Source organism: Myotis davidii, unplaced genomic scaffold (assembly GCF_000327345.1).
Source record: "Myotis davidii unplaced genomic scaffold, ASM32734v1 scaffold471, whole genome shotgun sequence".
In the NCBI taxonomy this organism is placed as follows: Eukaryota; Metazoa; Chordata; class Mammalia; order Chiroptera; family Vespertilionidae; genus Myotis; species Myotis davidii.
In genome coordinates, this window is record NW_006283354.1 from 1,000,339 (window position 1) to 1,007,744 (window position 7,406).

The following is a 7,406-nucleotide window of genomic DNA, read 5'->3' on the forward strand; positions in this document are numbered from 1 at the left end:
CATCCAACCGATGGGGTGCAGCACTACAGAGGAACATGTGGGATCTGGTTACAGAGGGGCTAGTCCTACTCAAGGGGGCAGAGTCTGGACATGGTTGGGGGACTGGATTCCTGCAGGCAAGGAGTATGTGAGGTGGGTGCCAGGAAGATCAGGATGGAAGGACCTCATGCCTGGCCTTTCAGGGAGATGCCCATGCCTGTGGGAAGTGACCTGTGTGTACAGGATCTTCCTGATGCTTGGACAGCTACCATTGAGTCCTGCCCAGAGGTGCCAGCTGCTCACTTGCTCCTGATACTCTCAGAACTGATGTTGCATTGCCATAGCTGCTTGTCCTACTCTGAGCATGTTCCAGCAGGGACAGTCCAAACAGTTTGCTTTTTAGAATGATTGCCTTGTTAAGGAGTAAAACAGACACATTATTCAGGCCCTCCTGCTAGACCCAACTTGGACTGAGATTAGGTCCTGGGTGCTGATCATTTTGTGGTGAACGAATTCCTCTCATTAGTGTGTTCCTTCGTCACTGCGCCCTGCCTCTCAGCAGTTGTCACAGTTGCTTTGAGGCCCAACAAACAGAGGTGCAGTGCAGTTAAAGCTCTGTCTTTAAAGATGGAATTTTAAGGCTGTGCTACCCTGCGGCGCCCCCTCAGGAGTCATCCTTCTCCAGCCATACTGGAGGAAATTACTTCTGGCAGAATGTGACCTACCTGTTTTGTAAGACCCTCAAAAAGAACTCTTGGAAATACTCTTGGGTTCTACTGATGCAGCGTAAGGACATTTTTCCTACCAGAGCCCACGCCTCTCACCAGAGTGAGATGGTGAGGTCACCTCCCAGATGGGCTCCAGGGGCCCTGACCCAGAGTCACATCCTGCATATTCCCTCCTCTGACCTGTCCAAAAATCAGGTCCCTGGCCTGTCTGTGCCACAGACACACTGGCTTTCACCACATGGGGGCACCTTTCTGACCTCTAACCTCCCATCCACACTCTTTATTTAGTTGAGGTGGAAGAGGCTATGTTGTTAGTACCTCCTTCTGGGTGTAAACAAATGCTTTCCTGAAGACATCAGAATCTAAATTCCTCTTTCCAACAGACCACCCACCCCACCCCCCCATCTCACCCCACCTGGCTCTGAATCGCTCCCAGCTCTTTGAGAAATCTGGTATTGAAGAGCATCCTGTAAGTTTATTTCCAGACGCTTGCATTCCACCTAGCTCACAAGTCCTGGAGGAGGCTTGGAATCAGGGGAATTCACACAGTGCTTCATTCTCAGTCCTGCTAACTCTAAATTTAGCAGATTGAACAGTTTCTTTCCCCCCTTTCACATTTGCAGCTGGACAGGGGCTTGGGAGGCGGCGTGTAGAGCAAGATGGGGAAAGAGAGGAGAAAAGCACCTGTGCAACCCTTTTTAATTAATTATTAACTAACTAATTATTTTTTAAATCCTCACCCGAGGATAGGCTTATTGATTTTAGAGAGACGGAAGAGAGATGAGAGAGAGAGAGAGAGAGAGACGAGAGAGATGAGAGAGAGAGAGAGAGAGAGAGAGAGAGAGAGAGAGAGAGAGAGAGAGAGAAAGAGAAAGAGAAACATGGATGTGAGAGAGAACATTGATTGGTTGCCTTCTGTATGTGCCCCAACCAGGGACCGAACCCACAACCTAGGAATGTGCCCTAACTGGGAATGAAATCTGCAACCTTTTGATTTATGGGACGATGTTCCAACCAACTGAGCCACGCTGTTGAGGGCTGTGCAACCCTTTTTAAATGTTAAAAAAGAAGATGAAGGTGCCAAATCCATCATATCTTGATAATGGGCCCCAGGGAGTCAGGGACCGGCAGGGCAGAACTGCACTCTTTGGCCTAGCTGTCCTCAGGCTGTGCCCAGAGCCTTGGCCCTTGTTCCTGCAGAGCTGCTGCTCATTGATGTTTGGGCCTCTCTGACTCCAGTGTGTCTGGGAACAGTGGGCTGAACCTTGCTATCTGTCACCCTGATTCCTCCTGGTAGTTTTGCCAATGACTTTCTGAATTTCCAATTGACCAAACACTAAGGTTTTTTCTATCTTTTTGGAATTATAGCAGTGTGTGTGTGTGTGTGTGTGTGTGTGTGTGTGTGTGTCTGTCTTTAGCTCCTAGTAGCTATATTTGGAACTCAGTGTTTCTAATAACCATATGCCAATAATCACCCGAACACTCCACTTTTCCCTTGATTACAAAAGCAGGAAATCTGTTATGGTGGTCTGTTTTTCTTCCATACAATAAAACACATTGTCTGCTTACTGTACGAATATTTGGCTAACATTAAACCCTGGGGGAAGCTGAAATTGGAACCGTGAACAGCTAATTTTCAAAACATTTGTTTAATGTAAATTGTGGTGTCAGCTCCCAGAAACAGTGGAGAACCCTGCAACTCCAGGTTTAAGTGGAATGTTCTGAAAATAACCTTTCCAGAGACATGCAGAGAGAGCCTTAGTAACATGCTAAAGTACTTGCAGTGAAAGGGAGTTGGTATTTTTCAAATGTCAACACTTGAATTCCAAATCATAATTTTCTCCCCAATTCTGTATAATTGGACGTTTTTTAAAGTCTCCAGTTGTGACAGCTGAGTCAGCTATGGTGGAAATAGAGAATAGAGACGGCAACAGAGCACACCAGGGCTAGGAGTCTGGAGCCTTGGAAGTGCCTTAGGGCTTCTCCTTCCTACTTGGGTGGCCTCAGGCAAGTCTGTGACTCAGTTTACACCCCCTCCAATAAAATGATGGGGTCCATCCCAGCCTTAGAATTTAGTGACTCAATGAATACTTGCATAATGTATTTTTGACTAGGTAATATGTGTAAGAATTAGGATGTTGCAAAAGTATGCAGTAATAGAATCTCAATCCCACCAGTCCCCCCACATGCCCCCAGATGGGTCTCTATAATCAGTCTTTATGTATCTTTTCACAGAGTCTATGCACATAAGAGCATATCTATCTATCTATCTATCTATCTATCTATCTATCTATCTATCTATCTATCTATCTATCATCTATCTATAAAGGCCTAAGCACTGTTATGATGGAATGACTGGGAACTACTGGTCAGCCAGTCACTGTGATGTGCACTGACCACCAGAGAGCAGATGCTCAACGCAGGAGCTGCCCCCTGATGGTCAGTGTGCTCCCATGGCCCCTTTCCCCAGCCAGCCGGCCCCCATCTGCCCCTGGTGCTAAGCCATTTGTAGAGACCTGCTTCTGGGTCAAGGTTTCATACATAGCAGAGCAGCTCCCTCGCTGCGATCTATTGTAAGTCAGCCCTTGACACAAGGGTTTGTCTCGCTCCCGTCCTCTCCTTTCCTCAGAGACCTCTGCCCCCCGCCCCCCGCCCCCCGTGGTAGTGCAGTGGTGAGGGAAGGAGGAGGGGGGAGGTGGGGAAATTTGCAGTGGTGGAATGCCAAGGGTGCCATTGGCATCCAGCATCCGTTCCTTTTGCGCCTGGCCTGGCAACTGTTGGCTCCTCTCCCGATCCCGCCGGGGCCTTAGGGCCTGGGCTGGGACAGGGAACCGGGGGTGGGTGGCAGCGGACACAGCCCCTTTCCCAGGGGGGCTGAAGGTCGGTTCCCTTCTCAGGGCCAGTGGCCAACCTCCCGCAGTCCCTCCCCCTATTCCTCCCTGCTGCCAGCCAACCTCCTGTGGTCCCTCCCACCTGGCTGGCCAATCTCCCTTTGCAGTCCCTCCCCCGGTCAGCCAACCTCCTGTGGCCCAATTCCCCCTCTCCTGTGCACGAATTCATGCATTGGGCCTCTAGTAGATATATAAAGCCTTCCGCATCCTACCTACCTCTAAATACAACAGTAACTATAACTATATACATATAATCTTGTTACCCACTGTTTTGGCAGTGTTACTTAGTGGTTACGGGTGCCAGCTCACCTGGCTGTATATTCTAGTTCTGTCATTTTCTGGCTGTGTGATCTTGGGAAGTGATTTGACCTCTCTGGTATCAATCAGTTCCCTCATCTGTAAAATGGATGGTTGGGAGGTTTAAAAGAGAACTCATGATTGTACCTTTTGACCAACTTCATGCAATTCTTCTCCTAACTCTTCACCTCTGGTTACCACAAATCTGATTTCTATTTTTATGTTTGGTTTTTTTTTTTTAAAATTCCACATATAAGTGATACCATACACTATTTGTCTTTCTCTGTCTGACTTATTTCACTTAGCATAATGCCCTCAAGAGCTATCTATGTTGTCACAAATGGCAGGACTTCCTTCATTTTTATGGCTGAACTAGAGGCCCAGTGCACGAATTTATGCACATTGAAAGGAAATTAATTAGAAGAAATATTTTAATATCGCTTTTTGCCCTTTCTCTATAATAGAGGTGTCAACCAAATTCACGATCGACAATGACAGATCAAAACACACGTGTGCGATTGGCACCAGCGAGAGCTTTATATGTATAGCACATGCGCCAGTCAACTTAGCCTTATATAGATATAGAATAAACTTGCTTAATTAGACCTGCTTTCTGATTTGACTAAACTTTTTCCAGCCCAGTGGAGGACCCCAACTTCTCTTTCAGGTAATTGTCAGCAACACAACAGTAAATATCAACACGAAGGAAAATGTTGCCACCTGGCTATAAAGCAAGTCATGTTCCTGGGTTGAAGGAACTCTAAGGAGTCTAGTCACTAGGGAGAGGAAGCTGGGCATTGCTACGTGACATCATTACCTGGCTCCCACAGCCACCATTTCCAGGCTGGGCTGTGGGCCGCATTTTGCGCCATGGTGTCTCAGCAGTGATTTGGTGGATTGTGGCTCCGGGGTGGTGGTAGGGTCTGTGTCTCACTTGGGGGAAGGTGAGTGTTGCTTTGTGTGTGCCAGGTCTGTGGTGCCATTTCTCAGTGCGCGTCACAGCAGTTCCTGCATTGAGTGTCTGCCCCAGGTGGTCAGTGAGCGTCATAGCAACAAGTCAGATGGTTAGACACTTAACATACTACCCCTTTTTTAAAAAAATATATTTTTTATTGATTTCAGAGAGGAAGGGAAAGGGAGAGAGAAATAGAAATATCAATGATGAGAAAGAATCATTGATTGGCTGCCTCCTACATGACCTTCACTGGGGATCAAGCCCAAAACCCAGGCATATGCCCTTGACCAGAATTGAACCTGGGACCCTTCAGTCCACAGACCGATGCTCCTATCTACTATGCAAAACCGGTTAGGGCCATATTAGCCTTTTATATCTAGGTACTAGTGGCCCAGTGCATGAAATTCGTGCACATTAAAGGGGAATTAATTAGAGGAAATATTTTAATACTGCTATTTTCCCTTTCTCTGTAATAGAAGTGCCAGAGATGAAAGATAATTAGTAAAATGTATATGAAATTCTCCCTCCTGTCACAGTCTGGGGCGTGCTGCAGGACCCAGAGTCAAGTCCCCGCCCACCTGTGTGCACCTTGAAATCACACGAGACCCAGACCCAGCTGACCCTACCCCCGTCAAGCCCCACAGGGCAGGGGCGCAGCCTCGGGTCCCCAGCCTGGCACCAGCTGGGGGTGTGGCCTCAGGTCCCCTGGCCCCGGCACAAGGGCATGAAGGCATGTTGACCATTTGCATATAAGCTCTTGATTATATAGGACTAGAGGCCCGGTGCACAAAAGTTTGTGCACTTGGTGGGGAGGGGGGTCCCTCAGCCCGGCCTGTGCCTTCTCACAGTCTGGGACCCCTCGGGAGATAACGACCTGCTGGCTTAGGCCTGCTCCCGGGTGGCAGAGGGCAGGCCCAATCCCTAGGTGCAGCTCCTGGTCATGCTCAGAGCAGGGCCGATGGGGGAGTTGGGGCGCCGCCCCCTGTCATGCAGAGAGCAGGGCGGATCGGGAGGTGGTGATGCCACCCTCAGTCATGCTCAGGGTAGGGCCGATTGGGGGGTTGGGGCCCCGTCCCCTGTCACACTCAAGGCAGGGTCGATGGGGAGGTTGCGACACCATCCTGTGTCATGCACAGAGCAGGGCCAATCAGGGGATTGGGGTGCCGCACCCTGTCACACACAGAGCTGCACAGCAATCAGGGGGTTTGGGTGCTGCCCCTTGTCACGCTGATCCCGGTGCTGGGAAGCATATTACCCTTTTACTATATAGGGTAGAGGCCTGGTGCACGGGTGGGTGCCGGCTGGTCTGCCCTGAAGGGTGTCCTGGATCAGGGTCGGGGTCCCCACTGGGGTGCCTGGCCAGTCTGGGTGAGGGGCTGAGGGCTGTTTTCAGGCTGGCGGGGGACGGAAGCTCCCACCTGCTCCTTTTTTTCTTTTTTCTTTTTTCATTCTGGGCCAGCTTTAGCTTTGAGGCTTGGCTCCAGCTCTTAGGCCTCCGCTGCTGAAAGTAGGTTTCTGGCCTTTGCTTACAATGTTGCGATCCTGCTGGCTGAAGCCCGTCCGGACTAAAGCAGGTTTCTGGGGTTTTGTTTAGCTTCTATATTTGTTACGTAGTTGCTTAGAGTTGCAGCTCAGAGGCTGGCAGCGGCAGGGGGGGAACGTTGGAGTCCTACGTCACTGAAGCAAGCAAGCCTCATGTTAGTTTCAAGCTGCCTGGCTGCTGGCCGCCATCTTGGCTGGCAGTTAATTTGCATATTGCCCTGATTAGCCAATGGGAAGGGTAGCAGTCGTACGCTAATTACCATGTTTCTCTTTTATGAGATAGGATAAGCCTAAGCGACCATCCGACCGATAGCTATGATACACAGTGACCACCAGGGGGCAGATACTCTGACCGGTAGCTATGACACGCACTGGTCACCAGGGGGCAGAAGCTCAATGCAGGAGCTGCTGAGCTGTGGTGACTTGGCAGCTGCGGTTCTCGAGTGATTCACCTGGAATCAGAGAGGAAGAAGCCCGATTCCAGGGTGCATCACCCAAGAACCACCCTCTTGCAATCTGGGACCCCTCGGGGGATGTCGGAGAGCCAGTTTCGGCCCTATCCCTTCAGGCCAGGCTGAGGGACCCCACCGGTGCACAAATCCATGTACCGGGCCTCTAGTATATAGATAATGTTTTAGTGTGTGTGTGTGTGTGTGTGTGTGTGTGTATCACAACTTTATTTTTATGTACAGCATAAGGAAAGAAAATCATGGGGGTCTGAAGCTTTAACAATTTTGAGGACCCCATTTAAATAAAATACAAAATTATTAATACAAAATAGATATAGGGCCTTAGGTGTAATCTGCACAACTTATTAAAATTACCTTCATAGTAAATTCAATATTTCCTTTTTTTTTTGTCTTGCTCTATCACTTAACATTGTGTTTGAGAGATTGATCTAGGTGTTGTTTGTAGCAGACAGCACCAAGTCTGTGCATTTCATTGTTTGAATTTGCCACAATGTGCTAACTACTGTTGAGAGATATTAGTTGTTTCCAGTTTGAGACTCCTACC

At 48.9% G+C, this 7,406-nt stretch overlaps 1 protein-coding gene across 12 annotated transcripts in view; it reads left to right on the forward strand.

Moving 5' to 3' along the window:
• Nucleotides 1–7,406, forward strand: part of LOC102752500 (core histone macro-H2A.1) — a 62,341-nt gene that overhangs the window by 20,893 nt on the left and 34,042 nt on the right. The window lies entirely within an intron of this gene.